We start from the raw sequence: 23,679 nt of genomic DNA, 5'->3' as shown, positions 1-23,679 counted from the left end.
ATTTGCTTCAAAAGCATCCATTTCTTCATCCATGGCTTTCTCCCATTTTTCTTTTCCCATGGCTTGCTCAAAAGAAGTGGGTTCTGGTTCTTGTATCACTTTGACCATATAGGCATAGTGAATGGCTGCAAATCCATCATATTTCAGCCTATCCACAGGATACCTAGCTCTGGTAGACCTGCGCAAAGTAGGTTCACTCCCAGGTTCTCTCAAAACATCCCTGGTCTTTCTTACTCCAGGTATAACAATAGAAGGAATACCCAACTCATCATCAATGCTCTGTTCTGAGCCACTGGATTCACCATCTACAAAAGAGTGACATGCATTCACATCAAACATGGACTGATCTACCTTCTCTTTTCCTTTTCGTGATACCTGCATACCATTATCTACATTGCTTTGAGAAGATTCTCTTGATCTCAATCTACCTGTCCATGGTGAAGAATGTGAACCACTGCTAGAGGACACTCCAGGTCCACTAATATCTTGTGACTGCTGCTGTGAATTCTGTGCAGCATTACCATTTTGTGCATCTACATTATCAATCACATTTACTGGTTTATACCGGCTACTTATCTCATCAAAAACAATATCTTTGCTCACTGTAAACTTAGGAGTAGAAGGGTTATAGCATCTATACCCTTTCTGCTCTGCAGAGAGTAACTAATAAAGATGCACTTCTCAGCTTTTGGATCCAACTTGAATCTCAACTCATCTGGCACATGAACATAGGCAATGCACCCAAAAATTTTCAAATGAGAAATATCTGGTTTCCTACCAGTATACCTCTCCTCTGGAGTCATGCCATGTATTGCTGCAGTGGGAGTCCTGTTCATTATGTAGACTGCTGTAGCAACTGCTTCAGCCCAATAAAAATCTGGCAGGTCTTTTTCGTTGAGCATGGCACGAGATACCTCTCCAATATGCCTGTTTCTCCTTTCTGCAATTCCATTTTGTTGTGGGGTATGACTGCATGAATATTGCTGCTTTATGCCATGCTCCTGTAGGAACCTTGCAAACTCATTTGAGAGGTACTCTCCCCCTCCATTTAACCTTAGACATTTTATTTGCAGGCCTGTTTTTTTTCAACCATAGCTTTAAGAGTTTTGAAATGCCCAAAAACTTCACTTTTCTTTTTCATAAAATACACCCAAACTTTTCTGCTATAGTCATCAATAAAAGTGATAAAATAATGACAGCCTCCAAGAGATGCAGCTTTAGTAGTCTACACATCAGAGTTGATTAATTCCAATGGCTTCTTACTCTCTTGAACATGTCTAGGAAATGGTTTCCTTGCATGTTTTCCAAACTGACAGGCTTCACATACATTATGCATTTCTGCAACCTTGAATTTAGGCAATCCTGCAACAATATTTTGGGCTTGCATTGATTTAAGTCACTTTACATTAACATGACCAATGCGTTTATGCCAGATATCAATATCTGCAACTACACGGTCCCATGTGCAAACATTGCTGCACTCAATTCAGGCATGTCTGCATCCAATGTAAACATTCTGCCCTTGTTCTTTCCTTTTGCTATTAAGCGACCTTTATTTTTCATATTCTCAACAAAGCATCCATGAGGATTAAATCTGACGTGCAAGCCCTGCTCAACCATTTGACAAACAGAAACCAGGTTCTTGGTGATATTTGGGACATGAAATACATCCGATAGGTATTTCTTTTTCCCATCCTGCATAGACAAAGGAATTTTTTCAATCTGCACAATAGGATGTGCAGTATCATCACCAGTATCCACAAATCCTGGTTTTTCCATTTTCCTTGCATCCTGCATCCATTCTGCATGGCCTGTCATGTGGTTTGATGCACCTAAGTCAACATACCACACTTTGTTGCTTTCTTCTACACTTTTCACAGAATCATTCATGTGCTGCACCATAAACAAAGGCTCATTTCTGTCATCACCCTGTCTACTAGAAGATGCATAATTCCCTTGTTGCAATTTTCCATTCATGATGTCATTCTGCTTTTTATAGCAGTCTTTAGCCATATGACCCATTTTACCACAATAGTAGCATTCAACATTGCTATTTGCATTTTGGCCTCTTTGCCATCCACCACGACCTCCTTGGCTCCCTCTGCCTCTAGAGTTACCACGTCCTCCTCCATAGGACTGGTTTTCTTGAGTTTGATGCATATTTTGATTTCTACCACGGCCTCCAGATTGGCCTCCTCTACCTCTGCCTCTACCTCTTCCAACATTTGAGTAGAAGATAGCTTCTTTTGAAGTTCCTCCTGAAGAAGATGCACCACCATTTCTCTCTCCTCAGAAATTAGAAGAGTAATCAACTCCTCAAAATCAGGAAATCTTTCACGGATGGAAATGGATGTTCGGAACTGTGCATAATCCTTTCCTTGACCATTCAAGGTCACAGAAACTAAATCATCATCTTCCACTGGTGACCCAATGGAAGCAAGTGCATCTGCAATCTTCTTCACCTTCATGTGGTAGTCATTGATGCTCATACTTTCTCTTTGCACATTGTGCAACTCTTGCTTGAGCTGCATTTTCCTGGCTTGCGTATTTGTGCTATACATTTTTGACAAAGTATCCCATGCCTCCTTTGGCGTACTTGCATCGTGAATATTGTAACGTGTCCCCTAGAATCATCCCGGACACGTCTTAGCAGTCCATCGGAAAGGATGTCTAGAAAGCTCCGCCCGGCACTCCCATGGAATGTTACGGGACTTGCGATCTAGGTCTTCCTGCGTCTGCCACGTAGCGGAAGTATCCTGGCCGTTCCCACTTAGGATCGACCTGAATTTGGGTTTTCCTGTTTGGTCATTAGCTAGCAGAAACTAGCGTCAGACCCGAGCGAACTACTTTACGCAGAAACGCCAGGTCCGAAGCGGAATCACGTTGCACTTGGTTCAAGGAGAATGGGAACGAGAGGGATGCAAAACTCAACCTCTCTGCCATAAGGCATAGTCCCATTCCGTTCCCCTAAAACAGCGTAAATTAGGTAAAACATAATTCTCGGTCATTGCTTTCGATGAACCTCCCGCTGCTCTTCGAGATTTTTGAGAAAAGTTCCCGGCTAACCGGGACCACCCATCCGTAGGACGGACTCATGGTCCATCCTCCGCACTTTCCTCGGTTTGTTTTAGTTATGTAATTACCTAACACATTAATTTGACATATAACAAACAGCTTCTTTGATTACCCCTGTTAAACACTGGTTCCTTCACGTAATCTTATCACGTGACATAGAAAAACAATGTCAAACAACTTCTTTATTATCATTTTATCCTTTTATCTTTGAAATACAAGGAGTTCCGCCCGTAGGCTTGTTCATAATCCGCCCGAAGGCTATCCAGTAATCCACCAGGGATCACTATTCCAAGCTTCTGCCCGTAGACTAGTATGCGGGCCTCGAGATCCAATCCCGAGTCACGTTAGCCTCTTGTGCAGGACCCGGAAGGCGAGGGATTTACGGCCAGAGCCCCCCCTGGCACCCAAGCGTCCTCCTGCTCCAAGTAGAGCTCAACGGAAAGACCTCTCGCAGCGGGTTCGGTCCACGTTCCCGGCGCGGTCAACAACCCCCTTGGTTAGGGTCAGGCAGGCAGTCGGGGGTAACTGAAGCTGCCTCTCCCTTCAGGCCTTCAACCTGAAGCATTTATATATCTTTTCATCCTTTAGTTCCTTGAGCAAACAATGCAAACAGTGCTTTCTAAACTGTTACAAGCACAATCAATTCCAGTGGTTGTTTATTTGGCCATCTGTTAAAAAGTGAATCTTTCTCTCCGAATGCATCCAGCATTCGAACTGGGATCAAATTGCGACTTGGCAAGATCCCCAAGGGTTTGTTTGTTCCCCCTTTTATCCTTGGGTTAGGGCCATACCCTGTTAACCCAACTTAACCAATACCTTAGGTAATAGTAAATCCTGGCGACCATGTCGCTTCAATTTATTGATTGGTCATTTGCTTCCAGGCAAATATCTAACTCTCCTTTTACTTGGCAATTATTCCCCAAGAAAGGTGATGTAACAGGATGATTACTCATCCTCTTGTAAGTTAAATTTGCGCAATAACTTGCCAACCTCATTTCAAGAAATGACAAAACTCTCTTGTGGACAAGTCACAAGTCTATGCGATGTTGCAACTTTTTGCACATGTGTTGCATCTATTTCACGAGATCATTTCACCCATTGAATGGCGTTTTCTGGTCACGGAATTACCTCCAGCCGAGTAGCAGGGTTTAGGGTGTCTTCTTACCCAACCCATTCCTAATTATATTGGGCCACGGTCCTAGGAATTTCCAACTCAGTCGGAGTTTCATCATTTGAACGAGTGATCCCTAGGATAGAAACCTTAGATCGTTTTATGCATGAGCATCCAATTGACTCAAAATTTCGTGAATGTGGGTATGATCTTTGGGTTTGAGGGTTTTGACTTGGCAACAAGTGTAAAACTAGGTCGACTCCTTATCGTACTAAACCCAAGTGAGCACTTGGGATATTTGTCATGTCGACTGAACCATACCCATGTGAATCCTTTGTGACTAGGTGATTTGGGTAATTCACTATGCTTGTCTCGCGACAAGGATGAATCCTTCCTAGAGATAATAAAGTAGATCTAAAGGAGGAAAAATAGTTGCAACTACCGCAATACATGTAAACATGTGATTCATTGCTTCTACGCATCACATGGTTCACAATAACTCTATCTTTCCTTGGTATAGTAAAAATGCATGATAATCTGGGTACTAACTTTCCTAGGACCTACTAGGACTTACATCAAATAACCATGCCTACAACCTTGTTGTCTACACTTTAGAATCTCATGCTTTGATAAACCATGCGACCTTTCCTAAAATACGGCTCCTGATGAATGAAATTTCTGCATGATGACTATGCAACACGCAACTTTCCCCTAGCTACAATGTAGTTAATGAAGTTCATACCAAACTAAAGCTAGTGTCAACTTATTCCATGTTACATGCTACTTGCAAGTCCATAAGATCATTTTCGTACTCTTCTATTTCTTTTCGGATAATATCTTATGGGTGTTAACTTTTCCTCATGAATCATTACAAGGAAGATGTTGCCTAAAATGCGGCACACGCTTATTCCCACCATGTCTAGTAACCAAATGCACTTATCAATTTCATTTCTTTGCCCTATACATTTAGACTCATTACTTTGATAATGCTCCAAAATAGCAACATGCAGCTAGTCTTCTAAGGCGGACAACTCTGGAAATGCAACTGTTTCAATTTCATGACATGCATCAACCTTGTCTAATGTTTAAAGAGATAATTTATCAAATGTATTTTTAACGCTGCCACATGCATTAAAAATAAGCGTAAAATGCATTCTCCCTTATGGAATTAAGCGTGCCTAAACATTTCTTTGTGTGAGAATAAACTCGAAAAAACCTGGACTTGTGGGCTCGGGGAGATATCCACTTGAATGCTTGGAGATGAACCTCCCGCAGGCGCACTTTGTGACTTTTTTGGGGCCATCGCAGGCGTGGTTTCGGCTTCTGGTTTGCCTTTGCGGTCTATGAATTGACTTGCCTTGGTATGCAGCCTCCAGACCTTTGCCTTTTTCCCTCGTACGTAGGAGATTCCTTTGCGGGACTTTGGATAAATGGTGCTTGGGGAAGAGGGCTTTATGAGTTCTTTAGGAAAAATCGGGTGGCTAGGAATGGGTTCACGGATGGCTTGTGGCCTTTGAAGTCTAATTACGGGAAGCCTCTTACGAAGGATCTTGCGGAAGGCTTTATAGCTTCTTCCTCTTCTCTTCAAAGTCCCGGGGGGGGGGGGGGGGGGTATGAATGGACTTATGGGGATCTAGTGGGAAGGGGGCTTAAGAAAGCCCCCTTAGAAGCTTCTTAAGAAGCTTCTAAGAAGCTTCTAGGCTTCTGCAGCAACGTCGGGGGGGGGGGGGGGGGGTCGTGATCAAGGCGAGGTGGCGGCGGGCTGTGGCGGCCTGGCGGACCGTGGCGGCGGACTATGGCGGCTGGCAGCTTCCTGCACGGCGGCGACGGCACCCTGGTCTCCCTCCTTTCCCCAACGGCGGGGCAGCAGCGTCCCCTCCTCCCTCTCACAGCACCGTCCCTTTTTCCCTTCTCTCTTCTCTCCCTAACAGGAGTTCATATAGGCAAGGGGGGGGGGAGGGAAGAGAAAGCCTCCACACACGTGGCCAGTGCATGGGTTCCCCCCCTCCCATGCAGGCCACGACTCATCCATGGGCCATCCCCCCACACTCCCTCTTCTCCAGCCATGCATCGGCTGGGGAAAAGGGATTAAAGTAAAAAAAATTTGCCTTGAATATTCAAAATTTCCCCTCCCAAGAGGGTGTTTACGTGGGAATTTCGATTTTGAACCTCGGCTTGCTTTTTCCAATGCGAATGGTCTCGATTTCTCACGTGCAGGTTACACATTATACTGCCGGTAGATCCAATATGTGGGATAACCTTTGTACAAGGTTTACGCAGTGTGCGGGAAGTCAATATTTACGGTACGCAGTGTGCGGGAAGTCAATATTCACGGTTGGGAATATTACATTCTCTCCCCCTTAGAAGAATCAAGATGTCCTCATCTCGAGATAAACTGGGGATATTGAAGATTGAGAGAGCTTTCATCCATCCAGGTAGCATCCTCTTCGGGGTAATCTGTCCACTGGACGAGGCATTCCTTCAAGGTTCTAGATCTTAACTGTCTCTTCCTGACATCTAAAATCTTTTCCGGTCTTAGTTCAAGGACTCCTTGACTAGGCATTACAACTTGTTGGTCACCAAGTACATGGCTAGGATTAGGTACATACTTGTTCAATAGGCTGATATGGAATACATTATGAACCTTTAGGTTCTCAGGGAGTTTCAGTCTATAAGCATTGGGTCCTAGGTATTTGAGGATCTTGTATGGTCCACAATACCTTGGACTTAGCTTCTTGCAATCCCCTAAGGATAGGGAACTCTTCTTTGGGCATACATGAATGAAGACCATGTCTCCTTCCTCAAATATTCTATCTTGACACTTCAAATCCGTGTATGCCTTCTGTCTATCCTTCGCAGCTTTGATGTCCCGAGAAAGTGAAATCATGAGCTTCGCACAATCTCTTCTGTTTAAGTAACTGGCTTGCCGGTATACATGCTCTCATCCTATAGTAGACATGTCCATTATTGACAGAGAATTCATGATACTTAGCCTCTAGCTTTTGTTCCTGGTCCTCGATAGAGATTTCCCTTAGCATCCATTGATAGGCTAGATCATGGCATGCTTCCTCTCTAGCTAGTTCGAAAATAGGATTGCTTGGCATAGATACCTTTGTAGCCAGAGATCTAGCTATTGATGGATTTTTAGAGAATTAAGGAATGCCTTGTGACTGAGTGCATTAGCAACTACATGCTCCTTTCCAGTTCGGTACTTGATCTTAAGGTCATACTCCTCCAGCACTTCAATCAACTGACATTGCCTCATGTTGAGCTTGTTCTAGGTAAAGTTCCACTTGAGACTTTTTTTTATGATCAGTCATTAGTGTAAACTTGTTACCCCGCAGGTAGTGTCTCTGAAGCTTGACAACTAAAAGTTCAAGATCATGGGTAGCATAATTCTTTTCATGGCTCTTCAGTTTCTTGAAGATTAGGCTATAGGATGACTTTTCTACATAAGCATGCTAGTATCAGTTACTACCTCTACTCCTTACTGTGGTCTAGAAGTTTTAGGATCGGTACTAATACCAAACTTTGCTTCAACCTATCAAAGCTAGTTTGTTCGGTAGTTGACCATGCAATGGATGTTTGCTTCTTCAATAATTCTGTCAAAGATGCTGCAATCAAAGCATAGTTTTTGATGAAGACCCCATACCGTCTTGTCAATCCAAGAAAGCTGAGTATTTCTTTGACAGTTGTTGGTATTTGGCCATCCTAGAACATTTCTAACTTAGGCTGGCTCCATTGAGATTCCTTCTACCGATATGATGAATCCCGGATAACCAATTTGATGTTTGGGGAATGCACATTTCGTCATCTTAGCATACAGCTTGTATGACCTCCTTGTCTCAAGGAAAATCCGAAGTTGGGGTTCATGATCTCCTTCCTGTTTGGAATAGTCTAGAGTGTCATCAAAGAAGACGAGCACGAAGTTTATCAAGATATGGTCTAAAGATATCCTTCATTAACCTATTGAATGTGGCAGGCACATTCGTAAGCCCTAATGACATAACTAGAACTCAAGTGTCCATATCTAGTGTTGAAGGTCGTCTTTGGGATATCTTCTTCCTTGATTCTTATCTGATAGTAACTAGACCTAAGATAATCTTGGAGAAGATTTTGGCACCCTGAAGACTATCAAGAAGCTCATCTATTCTAAGAATATGATATTTGTTCTTGACTGTTGATTGATTCAACCCACTGTGATCAATATATAGTTGAAGTGTTCCATTTTTCTTTTTCTGGAACAGTACTGGTGCTTCCCATGGTGACTGTTAGGACGGATGTAGCCCTAATCTAGTAGTTGCTTGAGTTGTTCCTTCAACTCAATTGCTTCCGATATAGACATTCTATATGGTCTCTTCGTAATTGGCGCAGCTCCTATTACTGGCTTGATCTCATGATCTACTTCTCTTTGAAGTGGACGTTTTGTTAACTCTTCAGAAACTACGTCCACGTATTCCTTCAGCCAAGTGGCCAACTCACTTTACTTCTTTATCAATATTCATAGTCAAGACAATCGGAAGAAAAAGTTTTATTCCACTCATATCAACATAGCCCTTTCGAGGTACAATTATTTCTTGGGGCGATGGAACAAGTTAATACATTAATTCGAAGAGAATAAGATATTATTGCATTCAGCTACAGGAACTGAGTAGTAGTACGGATTGGGGTCATCGATTTTCAGGAATCGATAGTTCATTGGAAGATTAGGGTATCTTTTCCTTTGATATCCATTCTTCTCATGACGTCCCAAAACCTTGATTCGGTCGGCAAGGATTCTTTGAATCACTTCCCCGTACACATACTTATTCTGGTTAACCCTTCGACCTCCGACCTGTAGGGTCGCGTTTGCATGAGCCTCAACAAAGACGAACAGCTTTACGATCTTCAAATCCTCCATCCACTTGATTCTCTTCAAGTTAATTTGAAGGTACGCAGGTTGATAGGCAGTTATGTAATAGATCCCTGAAACACCCATCCATCTCCGTTCCACGTACACAGGTGATGGATTGTAAATGCGGTCTAGGATGTTCATCATCTCAACCCTTTGTCGATAATCCGTGGAATGCATCACGGTCATAAACATGACTCGGAACACTAAGAACTTGTTCCATGCTTCGTAATTCTGCAAGACAGCATTGAAGTAAGGAAATGTTTGGGACAGTAGCATTTTCTTTACTTCGTAAAATTTTCTAAAAACAAATCCTTTGTTGGTTTTCTCTGATACCAACTGTAACGTGTCCCCTAGAATCATCGCGGACACGTCTTAGCAGTCCATCGGAAAGGATGTCTAGAAAGCTCCGCCCGGCACTCCCATGGAATGTTACGGGACTTGCGATCTAGGTCTTCCCGCGTCTGCCACGTAGCGGAAGTATCCTGGCCGTTCCCACTTAGGATCGACCTGAATTTGGGTTTTCCTATTTGGTCATTAGCTAGCAGCAACTAGCGTCAGACCCGAGCGAACTACTTTACGCAGAAATGCCAGGTCCGAAGCGGAATCACGTTGCACTTGGTTCAAGGAGAATGGGAACGAGAGGGATGCAAAACTCAACCTCTCTGCCATAAGGCATAGTCCCATTCCGTTCCCCTAAAACAGCGTAAATTAGGTAAAACATAATTCTCGGTCATTGCTTTCGATGAACCTCCCGCTGCTCTTCGAGATTTTTGAGAAAAGTTCCCGGCTAACCGGGACCACCCATCCGTAGGACGGACTCATGGTCCATCCTCCGCACTTTCCTCGGTTTATTTTAGTTATGTAATTACCTAACACATTAATTTGACATATAACAAACAGCTTCTTTGATTACCCCTGTTAAACACTGGTTCCTTCACGTAATCTTATCACGTGACATAGAAAAACAATGTCAAACAACTTCTTTATTATCATTTTATCCTTTTATCTTTGAAATACAAGGAGTTCCGCCCGTAGGCTTGTTCATAATCCGCCCGAAGGCTATCCAGTAATCCACCAGGGATCACTATTCCAAGCTTCTGCCCGTAGACTAGTATGCGGGCCTCGAGATCCAATCCCGAGTCACGTTCTCCTCTTGTGCAGGACCCGAAAGGCGAGGGATTTACGGCCAGAGCCCCCCCTGGCACCCAAGCGTCCTCCTGCTCCAAGTAGAGCTCAACGGAAAGACCTCTCGCGGCGGGATCGGTCCACGTTCCCGGCGCGGTCAACAACCCCCTTGGTTAGGGTCAGGCAGGCAGTCGGGGGTAACTGAAGCTGCCTCTCCCTTCAGGCCTTCAACCTGAAGCATTTATATATCTTTTCATCCTTTAGTTCCTTGAGCAAACAATGCAAACAGTGCTTTCTAAACTGTTACAAGCACAATCAATTCCAGTGGTTGTTTATTTGGCCATCTGTTAAAAAGTGAATCTTTCTCTCCGAATGCATCCAGCATTCGAACTGGGATCAAATTGCGACTTGGCAAGATCCCCAAGGGTTTGTTTGTTCCCCCTTTTATCCTTGGGTTAGGGCCATACCCTGTTAACCCAACTTAACCAATACCTTAGGTAATAGTAAATCCTGGCGACCATGTCGCTTCAATTTATTGATTGGTCATTTGCTTCCAGGCAAATATCTAACTCTCCTTTTACTTGGCAATTATTCCCCAAGAAAGGTGATGTAACAGGATGATTACTCATCCTCTTGTAAGTTAAATTTGCGCAATAACTTGCCAACCTCATTTCAAGAAATGACAAAACTCTCTTGTGGACAAGTCACAAGTCTATGCGATGTTGCAACTTTTTGCACATGTGTTGCATCTATTTCACGGGATCATTTCACCCATTGAATGTCGTTTTCTGGTCACGGAATTACCTCCAGCCGAGTAGCAGGGTTTAGGGTGTCTTCTTACCCAACCCATTCCTAATTATATTGGGCCACGGTCCTAGGAATTTCCAACTCAGTCGGAGTTTCATCATTTGAACGAGTGATCCCTAGGATAGAAACCTTAGATCGTTTTATGCATGAGCATCCAATTGACTCAACATTTCGTGAATGTGGGTATGATATTTGGGTTTGAGGGTTTTGACTTGGCAACAAGTGTAAAACTAGGTCGACTCCTTATCGTACTAAACCCAAGTGAGCACTTGGGATATTTGTCATGTCGACTGAACCATACCCATGTGAATCCTTTGTGACTAGGTGATTTGGGTAATTCACTATGCTTGTCTCGCGACAAGGATGAATCCTTCCTAGAGATAATAAAGTAGATCTAAAGGAGGAAAAATAGTTGCAACTACCGCAATACATGTAAATATGTGATTCATTGCTTCTACGCATCACATGGTTCACAATAACTCTATCTTTCCTTGGTATAGTAAAAATGCATGATAATCTGGGTACTAACTTTCCTAGGACCTACTAGGACTTACATCAAATAACCATGCCTACAACCTTGTTGTCTACACTTTAGAATCTCATGCTTTGATAAACCATGCGACCTTTCCTAAAATACGGCTCCTGATGAATGAAATTTCTGCATGATGACTATGCAACACGCAACTTTCCCCTAGCTACAATGTAGTTAATGAAGTTCATACCAAACTAAAGCTAGTGTCAACTTATTCCATGTTACATGCTACTTGCAAGTCCATAAGATCATTTTCGTACTCTTCTATTTCTTTTCGGATAATATCTTATGGGTGTTAACTTTTCCTCATGAATCATTACAAGAAAGATGTTGCCTAAAATGCGGCACACGCTTATTCCCACCACGTCTAGTAACCAAATGCACTTATCAATTTCATTTCTTTGCCCTATACGTTTAGACTCATTACTTTGATAATGCTCCAAAATAGCAACATGCAGCTAGTCTTCTAAGGCGGACAACTCTGGAAATGCAACTGTTTCAATTTCATGACATGCATCAACCTTGTCTAATGTTTAAAGAGATAATTTATCAAATGTATTTTTAACGCTGCCACATGCATTAAAAATAAGCGTAAAATGCATTCTCCCTTATGGAATTAAGCGTGCCTAAACATTTCTTTGTGTGAGAATAAACTCGAAAAAACCTGGACTTGTGGGCTCGGGGAGATATCCACTTGAATGCTTGGAGATGAACCTCCCGCAGGCGCACTTTGTGACTTTTTTGGGGCCATCGCAGGCGTGGTTTTGGCTTCTGGTTTGCCTTTGCGGTCTATGAATTGACTTGCCTTGGTATGCAGCCTCCAGACCTTTGCCTTTTTCCCTCGTACGCAGGAGATTCCTTTGCGGGACTTTGGATAAATGGTGCTTGGGGAAGAGGGCTTTATGAGTTCTTTAGGAAAAATCGGGTGGCTAGGAATGGGTTCACGGATGGCTTGTGGCCTTTGAAGTCTAATTACGGGAAGCCTCTTACGAAGGATCTTGCGGAAGGCTTTATAGCTTCTTCCTCTTCTCTTCAAAGTCCCGGGGGGGGGGGGGGGGGGGGGGTATGAATGGACTAATGGGGATCTAGTGGGAAGGGGGCTTAAGAAAGCCCCCTTAGAAGCTTCTTAAGAAGCTTCTAGGCTTCTGCAGCAACGTCGGGCGGGGGGGGGGTCGTGATCAAGGCGAGGTGGCGGCGGGCTGTGGCGGCCTGGCGGACCGTGGCGGCGGACTATGGCGGCTGGCGGCTTCCTGCACGGCGGCGACGGCACCCTGGTCTCCCTCCTTTCCCCAACGGCGGGGCAGCAGCGTCCCCTCCTCCCTCTCACAGCACCATCCCTTTTTCCCTTCTCTCTTCTCTCCCTAACGGGAGTTCATATAGGCAAGGGGGGGGGGGAGGGAAGAGAAAGCCTCCACACACGTGGCCAGTGCATGGGTTCCCCCCCTCCCATGCAGGCCACGACTCATCCATGGGCCATCCCCCCACACTCCCTCTTCTCCAGCCATGCATCGGCTGGGGAAAAGGGATTAAAGTAAAAAAAATTTGCCTTGAATATTCAAAATTGCCCCTCCCAAGAGGGTGTTTACGCGGGAATTTCGATTTTGAACCTCGGCTTGCTTTTTCCAATGCGAATGGTCTCGATTTCTCACGTGCAGGTTACACATTATACTGCCGGTAGATCCAATATGTGGGATAACCTTTGTACAAGGTTTACGCAGTGTGCGGGAAGTCAATATTTATGGTACGCAGTGTGCGGGAAGTTAATATTCACGGTTGGGAATATTACAAATATGCACAATCATAGAGTCTGAAATGCTGATAGATAGCCAGTACATAACTTTTCTGGCTCTCTCATGCCATCCTTTAAATGCTTGCATTTGCTGTTGATTGGGAACATCAGGAAGAACTGGTTCTTCATTTCCTGCAACAAATTCCCAATATCCTTTTCCCATAAGGAAATTCGTCATTCTAAACTTCCATGCTTGGAAGTTGTTCTTGTCAAGCTTTTCAGTGACAATCTATGAAAGAGAATCAGACGCCATTACAAAACACTGCAAAGAATTCTGTCAATGCAAAAAACACAGCTTCAGCCTCACAAGGGCAAATCTGCAAAACTGACGAAAGTGGTATTTGACCACACAGTCACTTCCTAGTGACAATTTTGCATCAACAGGCAACAGGGATGATTGTGTACCTCCCAATGTCTCTGCGCAGAGGCATACAATGCAATTTCTACAGTAACTTTTCACCGACCTATAGAACAGTGCTCGCACAGCAAAAAACAGGGCCTTTTCCTGAGTGCTTGCAGAAAACTTCCGCCTCCAAAACAGGCCTCGAAACGGCCTCAAATAAAAAAAACAGGGCAACCAAGGGCTACACCGCGAAGGACGTCTCAATCTGAGACAATGCACTCTTGCACTTCTTGGCTGTGCTACCTGCAGAGACTTGCTCCCAAAATAGAAAAAATAAAAGCAACACTGGTCCTCTTACCAGAACACCGCAAAATTGGTTTGCTTTCTTGCGTTTCTTACCATGAACAAGGCTCTGATACCATGTTAAGATTGTGGGATAGAAGGCAGGAGTCTCACTTATAGCTTTCTTGCTTGCACAATGGGGGAATACACATACAGGTGGAGGCTGAAAACAGTTTTCCTCTTCTTAGTTGTGTAAGCCAAAGAACTTTGGTACATAGAAATAGAAGAACCCTATATATGGATCTCAAACCACACTCAACTAACTAAGGTGGCATACTAACTGAGCCATGAACTAGAGTAGATAAGGATAGCTGTCATCTAGCTATTATTCATGGACGGTGTACCAACTGCATCTGCAGCTAACAAGTCGGTGACATAAATGCACAACGGTCACCCTGGCGTATCACGAGTGGAGCTCGATATCTCAACAATGGTTTCTTGTTGTAGTCTTGTGTTAGACAGGTTCAAAGAAGAGCTTGGAAGGAGCCTTTTGTTGCACAGAAGCTTCTGGTGGCCCTATCCAAGTGATATCTCTCCTTTATGAGTATCGTGTTTCTATGCTATATGTGTCTGTGTACTTGTTAGGGGATTTTTCTTTTCTTGTTGGGGACCGGCGACCAAGGCATGAAGTCCCAGGTTTAGGTTGGGTATGTCTGGGGGAGGTCTGAGTAGTCGTTGCCTCCTATACAGACATTGCTATGCATCGGAAGACCTGGTTTTTAAGGCAGTCCTAGTGACCCTATTCTGCTAGCCTACTAGGCAGCCGTTCTAGGAGTTCTTGTTAGTTGTGAGGCAGTTAGAGAAGCCTGCCAGAAGGAAAAAATGATGAAAGAGGAACAAAACCCTGAATATCCAAAATACAATAAATATATACAAAGGTGTGTAAAAAGGGGTTCTAACCCTTATAAAAATAGAAAAGATAGAAAAATTTATAAGCAATTGGTCATCGCCTTGTGAAGGCCTGGTAGGTTCCTAGGGACGCGTCAGACCCAGGGCCGATGCCTTGTCTTCCTAGGGGTGGCATCTCGCTGGAAAAAAAAGAAAGTACGGAAGGTTGGAGCGAAAATAAAAGTGAGCATCAGAAAAGGATTAAGTGTCGCCTTGCGAGGGCTTGGTAGGTTCTTGGGTACCGAGACGGGACCTGAGGCCGATGCCCTGTTCTCCTTGGGTCAATACGCTCAGCTTCCTCCTTTCTACATGCCCAAGTATGGAAAAATAAAAACCTAAAAGAAGACATGTGCTAAAAGAAAATACTTTTTACTCAGGCTATAGGAGTCCTCGCCTAGTAGGAGCTCCTGGTTGTGTTGTCCTTAGTTAGGTAGGTAGTTCAGACCACCAGTTAGGGCAACCTATTTGAGGGATTTTTTAGTTTGGCTGTGTTGGAGTAGTTGGTTAGTGACTAGCTTCAGACCTTCTATCAGATTATGCTCAGCATACTCCTTGTGTATTTCATGCATTGGTTTTGTCAAGGGGTAGGGTGAGCACTGTGCTGTGTTTTAGTGTATATCTATGTTGTATCAGCTTGATGCTTCCTTTGGTTGTTTGTGCAGATCTATTGTGGGATTCGACGGGCTGAGTCGCCCTATTCCATCGTCACCAATGAGAGTAGAGTTTTGAGCCTAGGATGTGCCTAAAATTTGCCAAAAAATGTGGAATTTAGGAGAAAAATATGCAACATCGAAGGCGGCGGCTTCAGCTAGGACGATTTTAAGCACCAAGTGAAAGACGACTTTTAAAAGGCACCCGAGCGACACTTGTTGATTTTTGATAATTTTTCAGACAGCCATGCAGATTGTCAAGAGTTGCCAGTCAATGCGGGATATCAAGCCGGATGCCCAGAAATTTATAGCACTCGAATCGGAGCCCGGATGAGGAAGGAGCCAAGAATCGGTCAAGATATGAAAGGGTGGACACTTGGGAGGCCAAATTGGGCATGACCTTTGGGGGCTTGTGGGCATTTTATGCCACATGAAATCTTGGTGAATGAAGGAGATGCAAAAAAAATGTGAGGAAGAAGACGCCATGTCTGCGTGTGAAGAATGCGCCCCCTCATGATGGAGATGGAGATGTGGGGCTACAAACAACCTATCCAATTGATGATACCCTCGATCTTCTCCTTCCTTGCTGATCATTTCGCTTGTCTTCGCCCGTGAAGTGGTGGCCTAAATGAAGAGAGCCAATTCTAGTCTTTCTCTCTCCTCCCTCTCTCTCCCCTAAGGGATTGTTCATGTGTGCAAGAGGAAAATGAAGAATGGTGAAGGAAAGCTTGTCTGATTGGAACCGGATTGCTTCCAGATCGATGAAGAAATGAAGATTGCTGATTATGAAGATGCTGGACATTGAATGTGAGCTAACCCACAGTTCCGACCAAAACCGAGATCCTGAAACACGGAGCCTAAGCGGTAATTCAATTTTTATGAAGAAAAAATGAGTTTTTATACTATTTGATTGATGAAACATTGTTCCCATGGGCTGATTATGCATTATGATGCTATTTGCTATGAGTTTCAAAAATTTCTAATCTGAAATTCAGAAAATCATAAGTGATATGGTTGAAATTAAGGTGATAAAACCCTTAAAACACATGTTTAAGAGGTAAAAATGGAATTTTTTGCAAAATAAATGGGAAATATGAGACACAATGCCAACAAAACCTGAAATTTTGCTGTCAAGGAACCTAAGGGCCATAGCCCACAATCAATCTTAATTTCTAGTCATTTTTTATTGAAGAAAATAGAGAAAAAATACCAAAAAGTGGTGAAAAATGGGTTTTAAATGGAAGAAAATTAGGAAACGGTAAAAGGAAAATTCTAGAAAATTACATGTGTGTTTGTGCAGTGTGTAATGAAGGTAGAGCATGAGGTTTGCCTCAATTTATCCTCATTTCTATGTTTTCATCCGTGTTTATTGCTTTCTTTGCAAAGAAATACACATAAAATGTCCTTTTCACCTATCAACGAATGCAAAACATTAAACGGTAGGGTGAGAAGGGAGGTTGAGTGTCAAAGTACAATCTTAAATCTGTTTTATGTGTTGCATCATGCCTATAGGATGTTGTTTTAAAATAAAGGGAAAGACAACATGAGCGTAAGGCTCGGTGTCTTTTCTCTTTGCATTACATAAACACTAGCATGAAAATCATGAAAAGATTGGTTTCACACGATGCACGACGCTGATTTTCTTTTGTTTGTGCAATAAACCATTCACGTTATGCACTATGCATGGTTCATGGTATCAACAGAAAAGCTCCTGGACTGCATAGCACTTGTTTTCCTAGGAATTTGACCCACGATTGAGAGTGTAAGGTTATCCCTAGCCGTAGGATAGAGGGTCGGTTTCTTAAGGGACTGCTAAGTGAGGACACATGGTATATCTCCTGGATTCGAAATGAAAGAGAGGAGTTTGTGTTCATTTGTTTTATATGTTGAGCAGCACATCAAGGGGCTAATCCCTGCGATGTAGGAGAGCTGCAGTGGGGCCGCGGTGTTTCTACCGAGAGGTTGCCTCCATGTATGTGATCGTGGCATTGCCAATGTGTATGGTTCTCCCTCTGAGGAGTTTATAGAAAGGGAAATATTGGACTACAAAATGTTGAAACTATAAACGCATAGATTAGGATTTAGGACAGTTTGTCCTTTAGCATTAGATTAACGCTCCTGGTCCACGAGGCTATGAGGGTGTGTTTGTATGTTATGAGCATGAGGTCCAGCTAGTGCCATAGATAGTGCCGGCCCATTTCAGGTCCCATCAAGTGATGAGAAGAAGGCTTACAAATTATATGACCAAGAGGCAAATAAGATCATCGCGAGCCGTGATGTGGTGTTCAAGGAGGAGCCGCATACAGTGAAGGAGGAGAAGGCAAGTTCTGCCACTTTATCATCAAGCGAAGAAGTAGTCCACTATGAACCTGTCTCGAGAGTTGTCCCTATCCTTAAGGAGGAAGCATCATCTTCAGATGATGAGGAAAAAGTTCACCAACCTGACATCACCCCACCGGAAAAGCCATTGCCTCGCTAGGTGAAGCAGCTCTATGACCACAATAATTTTATGCCTGCATCTGTTGAGGAGAAGGCAGACGGACCAAGGAGGTCTCAGAGAATAGAGGAGAAAAGGAGGGCTTCTGCTCACATAGTCAATATGGCCTTGATGGTTGAGATTATGAGAGAAGTAAAGGAGCCAACTAACTTAGAAGAAGCACTTGCAGATCCATCAAGGAAGGCTGCTATACAAGCAGAGTATGACAACATAATGAAGAATGACACTTGGGAGCTAGTGGATCGACTAGCAAAGCGGAAGGTTATTGGGTGGCACCAAGTGGATCTAGAAGGTAAAGTACAAGGCTGATGGTACCTTAGAAAATTACAAAGCGATACTAGTTGCCCAAGGATTTTCACAAGTTGAAGGGTTTGATTTTCAAGAGTCATTTGCCCCAACTACCAGAATGGCCACTATTTGCACGGTACTTGCAATGGCTGCCCAGAAGAAGTGGCCATTGTACCAAATGGATGTTAAGTCAGTGTTCTTAAATGGTAATCTCAAGGAGGAGGTGTACGTGGCTCAGCCACCAGGGTTTGAGGCCCCCCATTCTAAGAACAAAGTGTGTAAGTTGAAGAAGGCATTGTATGAGCTGAAACAAGCCCCCAGAGCATGGTACCAAGGGATAGATAAGTTCTTTTTAAACTTAAACTTCAAAAGATGTGCCTCAGATGCTAACTTGTATGTTTACAGGGATGGTAAAAAGTCTGTAGTGATGTGGACGACCTTCTTATTACAAGTGACTATGAAGATATGATCAACCAAACTCGAAAGGCTTTGAGTTGTGAATTTGAAATGACAGACTTCGGCTTGCTGCACTATTGTTTGGGGATTGAAATCTGGCAAGAGCAAGGAAAGATCTTCATCTCTCAGAAGAAGTATGCATGGGATATCTTGAAGACATTTGGCATGATCGAGTGCAAGGAGATAGCTACAACTATGGAGGTGAATGCAAAGTTATCCATCGAGGATACATCAGCACTAGCAGACATTGGGAGGTATAGGAGGTTGGTCGGTAGTCTCATCTACTTGTGTCCCAGATATCAGTTTTTCTATTGGTGTTTTGAGCAGGTTCTCAAATAAACCTCATGAGAGTCATTGGAATGCTGGGACGTGCGTGCTCAAATACTTGAAGGAAACTCTTGACTATGATATCACATACAATTTCGGAACTTCTCTTGTGGGAAACTGACTCAGATTGGGCAAGAGACAGTGATTCCATGAAGTCAGTTTCTGGTTATTTTTTCTCTTTGGGTTTAGGAATTTTCTCTTGGATTAGTAAGACGCAGCCCAACAGTGGCATTGTCTTCTACCAAAGAAGAGTACAAGGCAGCTTGTTTTGCTGCATGTGAACCAGTATGGTTGAGAAGGATTCTATGGCATATGGGAGTGCAAGATGAAGAACCAATTGTGCTGAGATGTGACAATCAGAGTTGTATTGCCATTGCCAAAAATCCAATGTTTCATGCACGCACCAAACATATAGAGATCCAGTATCACTATGTGCGTGATTTGATGGAGGATGGGATAGTGGAACTGGTCTACTATCGAATAGAGAAGAATGGAGCAGATATCTTCACCAAAGCACTTACGAAGGATCTGCTTCAAGTTCATCTTCAGAGACTCGGCATTGGGCCGAGGAGATAGTTCACCTATGGGTGGACATTGAGGGGGGGTGTTAGATATGATCAATGCCCCACCCTCATTAGGTGCCACCAATGATCCATGGTGCTCAAAGTTGTAAAGCCCCCATTATGGGGAGAAGCCAAATGTGAGCCCAGACATTGGTTGAGTCTTAACTTGTATATTAGATGAGGTCTATGTGACTGGATGGCAAAAAGGTGACTAATCTTTGGGTTAGATGGAGTGGTTAAGCTGGTAGCAACTCGAAGCGCATTGCATTGAGTTGTCGGGTAAGGGAGTTAAAAGGGGCCCCTATTTCGGGGTCCGGATGGTAAATGAAATATTCCCTAGAATATTTCTTGGCCGACTAGTGGAGGCTCATATGGTAGGTCGGTCATGCCGACCTAACGGTCTTCGCGGGCTATAAAAGCTAAACCCCTTCACAGCCATTTATCATTCATCTTTCACCCCATCAAAGTTGTTGTTCCAGCTAGCCTTAAGCTCTTCGCCTATCTTTTATCTAGATTGCCATCTAAGCTTCACATCGTGGAAGGGCACAGGTGGACAGAGCCATCTTTGTATCAGTTGTTTGGAGCTAAAGAATTTACTGATTCTCCTCTTATCTGTTGTGTACTCTCTATCTCTTTCTCAGATTCTATTCATTGCACTGTGTAATTTTTTACATGGCTCAACCACCAGGGTTTGAGGCCCCCCATTCTGAGAACAAAGTGAGTAAGCTGAAGAAGGCATTGTATGGGCTGAAACAAGCCCCCAGAGCATGGTACCAACGGATAGATAAGTTCTTTTTAAACCTAAACTTCAAAATATGTGCCTCAGATGCTAACTTGTATGTTTATAGGGATGGTAAAAAGTCTGTAGTGATTGTCCTATATGTGGATGACCTTCTTATTACAGGTGACTATGAAGATATGATCAATCCAAATCGAAAGGCTTTGAGTTCTGAGTTTGAAATGACAGACTTGGGCTTGCTGCACTATTGTTTGGGGATTGAAGTCTATTGTTTGGGGATTGAAATGATAGACTTGGGGTTGCTACACTATTGTTTGGGGCTTGCTGTACTATTTTTTGGGGATTGAAGTTTGGTGAGGGCCAGGAAAGATCTTCATCTCTCAAAAGAAGTATGCATGGGAGATCTTGAAGGCATTTGGCATGATCGAGTGCAAGGAGATAGCTACACCTATGGAGGTGAATGCAAAGTTACTCGTCGAGGATACATAAGCACTAGTAGACATTGGGAGGTATAGAAGGTTGGTCAGTAGTCTGATCTACTTGTGTAACACCACATCAGATATCAGTTTTGCTGTTGGTGTTTTGAGCAGGTTCTTAAACAAATCTCATGAGAGTCATTCGAAGGCTGGGATGCGGATGCTCAAATACTTGAAGGAAACTCTTGACTTTGGTATCATATACAGTTTCAGAACTTCTCTTGTGGGGAATTGTGATGGGGGTTCGAGGGCAGCGCCCCCAGCCCGATGGTAAATGGAATATTACCTAGAATATTTCGTGGTCGACTAGTGGATGCTCATATGCTAGGTCAGTCAGGGCGACCTAATGGCCTTCACGGGCTGTAAAAGCTAAACCCCTTCACAGCCATCTATCATTCATCTTTCACCCAGTGAGAGTTGTTGTTCCAGCTAGCCTTAAGCTCTTCACCTATCTTTTGTCTAGATTGCCATCTAAGCTTCACACAGTGGAAGTGCATGGGTGGACAGAGCCATCTTTGTATCAGTTTTTTGGAGCTAAAGAATTTACTAATTCTACTCTTATCTGTTGTGTACTCTCTATCTCTTTCTCAGATTCTATTTGCTACACCGTGTAATTTTTTACACTGAGAACCTAAAGGTTCATAATGTATTCCACATCAGCCTACTGAAGAAGTATGTACCTAATCCTAGCCATGTACTTGATGATCAACAAGTTGTAATGCCTAGACAAGAAGTCCTTGAGCTACGGCCTAACAGGATCTTAAATGTTAGGAAGAGACAATTGAGATTCAGAACCTTGAGAGAATGCCTCATCCAGTGGAAAGATTATCCCAAGGAGGATGCCACTTAGATAGATGAAAGTACTCTCAACCAACAATACCCCCAGTTCTTCTCGAGATGAGGACATCTCGATTCCTCCAAGGGGGAGAGAATGTAATATTTCCGCTCAAAAATATTATTGAACTCGACTCCCCGCACGTCACCTAAACCTATGCAAGGTTATCTTCCACACCGTAATTATTGGCAGCTTAATCCGTACCCCGTACGTGCAAAAATGAGGCATCCGCATTGAGAAATTGAGGGTGGGGTTTAAGACTGCAAAACCCATGGGGAAACAGCCTTTTTGAAGGGGCAATTGGGATAATGATGGAATTTAAGTCAAATGTTTTTATAATTATCCCTTCCCCTAGCCGATGCAGGATTGGAGGAGAGGGAGTGTCGGGAGGAATGGGCTAAGGTAGGGTGGTGTGGGTTGCATGAGGGGAGGGAGCCATGCATAATCCACATGGTGGAGCTTCCCTTCCTCCCCCCCTAAGCACTATATGAACCCCCTTGTGGACAAAGGGGGAGGAGCAGACGAATGGAGAGAGAGGACGCATCGACTCTGCAAAGGAGGTTGCGGTGCTGGAGGATCGAAGGGAGAGGAATGGAGGGAAGATGATGCTGCACTATCATGGAGAGGAGGGACTGCTGTCGCCGCCAGAATCGCCACCACACACACCTACTGCTGCAGTTGCAACCACCGCCATAATCGTCCTCTCTGCCATCATCCTAATCAACCCCCATCAGCAATCTTTTCCTCTTCTCGATCATTGGGGCTCTTCCATGTTGATTATGTTCATAATCAAAAGCTTCTAAGGATAAGGGACATAGGCCTTGTTCCTATATGCCCTTCCTCGATTTTAAAACCGGGTTCGTGAAGCTCCTATTCCTACGCGAGGAGAAGGTATCGACCTATAGGCAGTCTCAGAGAGCGAGAGTAGAGGCTAGAAGGAATCCGCGGAGTTCAAGTCATCAATGATGGCTCCCAAGAAGACACAAGGGGCACTCGTGGGCAAGGACAAAAGGGTAAACAAACAAACCCTTGGGGGATCTTTCCAAGTCGTAATTGATCCTGGATTGAATGCTGGATGCATTCGGAGAGAAGGATTCACTCCTTAGCAGTTGGCCAAATAAACGACCACTGGATTGATTGTGCTTGTAACAATTTAGGAGCACTATTTGCATTGTTTGCTCAAGAAAATAAAGATGGAAAGATAACTAATGCTTCACATTGAAGGCATGAAGGGAGAGTCAGTATCAGTTACCCCCAACTGTTTGCTTGACCCTAACCAAGGGGGTTGTTACCTATGCCGGGAATGTGGACCAAACCCACCACGAGAGATCTCTCTGTTGAGCACTACTTGGAGCAAGAGGACGCTTGGGTGCCAAGGGGGGCTCTAGCTGTAAATCCCTTGCCTTTCGAGCCTTGCACAAGAGGCCAACATGACTCCGGATTGGATCTTGAGGCCCTCAGACTAGTCTACGGGTGGAATCTTGGATTAGTAATCCCCTGTGGATTGGTGGATAGCCTTCGGGCGGATTATGGATTGCCTTCGGACAGATTATGGATTAGCCTACGGGCTGGATTATATGATGTCTTCCAAAGATAAATAAGATCAATTGATGTAAAGGAACTTGTTTGACACTACTTTTCTATGTTAGTGCTAAGATTACGTGAAGGAACCAATGTCTAATTGGTTAATTAAAGAAGTTGTTTTATGAATGTCCAACTAAATGTGGTAGGTAATTAGACAACTAAAATAACCCTGAGGAAAGTGCGGTGGATGTGGCCATGGGTCCATCCTATAGATGGGTGGTCCCGGTTGGCCGAGAAGTTTTCTCAAGCGATAAGAGACATAAGGGTTCATGTATGAGACTTCCTCCAGTGGTTCCTCTACAAAAAGTGCATTGGAGTATCACTTGGTGGATGGGTCACTATAGGTCCTAGTGGTCTA

Source organism: Lygodium microphyllum, chromosome 10 (genome assembly GCF_053477565.2).
Source record: "Lygodium microphyllum isolate KBCC chromosome 10, Lygodium_microphyllum_v1.1.10, whole genome shotgun sequence".
NCBI classification, from domain to species: Eukaryota; Viridiplantae; Streptophyta; class Polypodiopsida; order Schizaeales; family Lygodiaceae; genus Lygodium; species Lygodium microphyllum.
The sequence above is the reverse complement of the archived record's forward strand: the minus strand, read 5'-3'. Positions refer to the sequence as shown.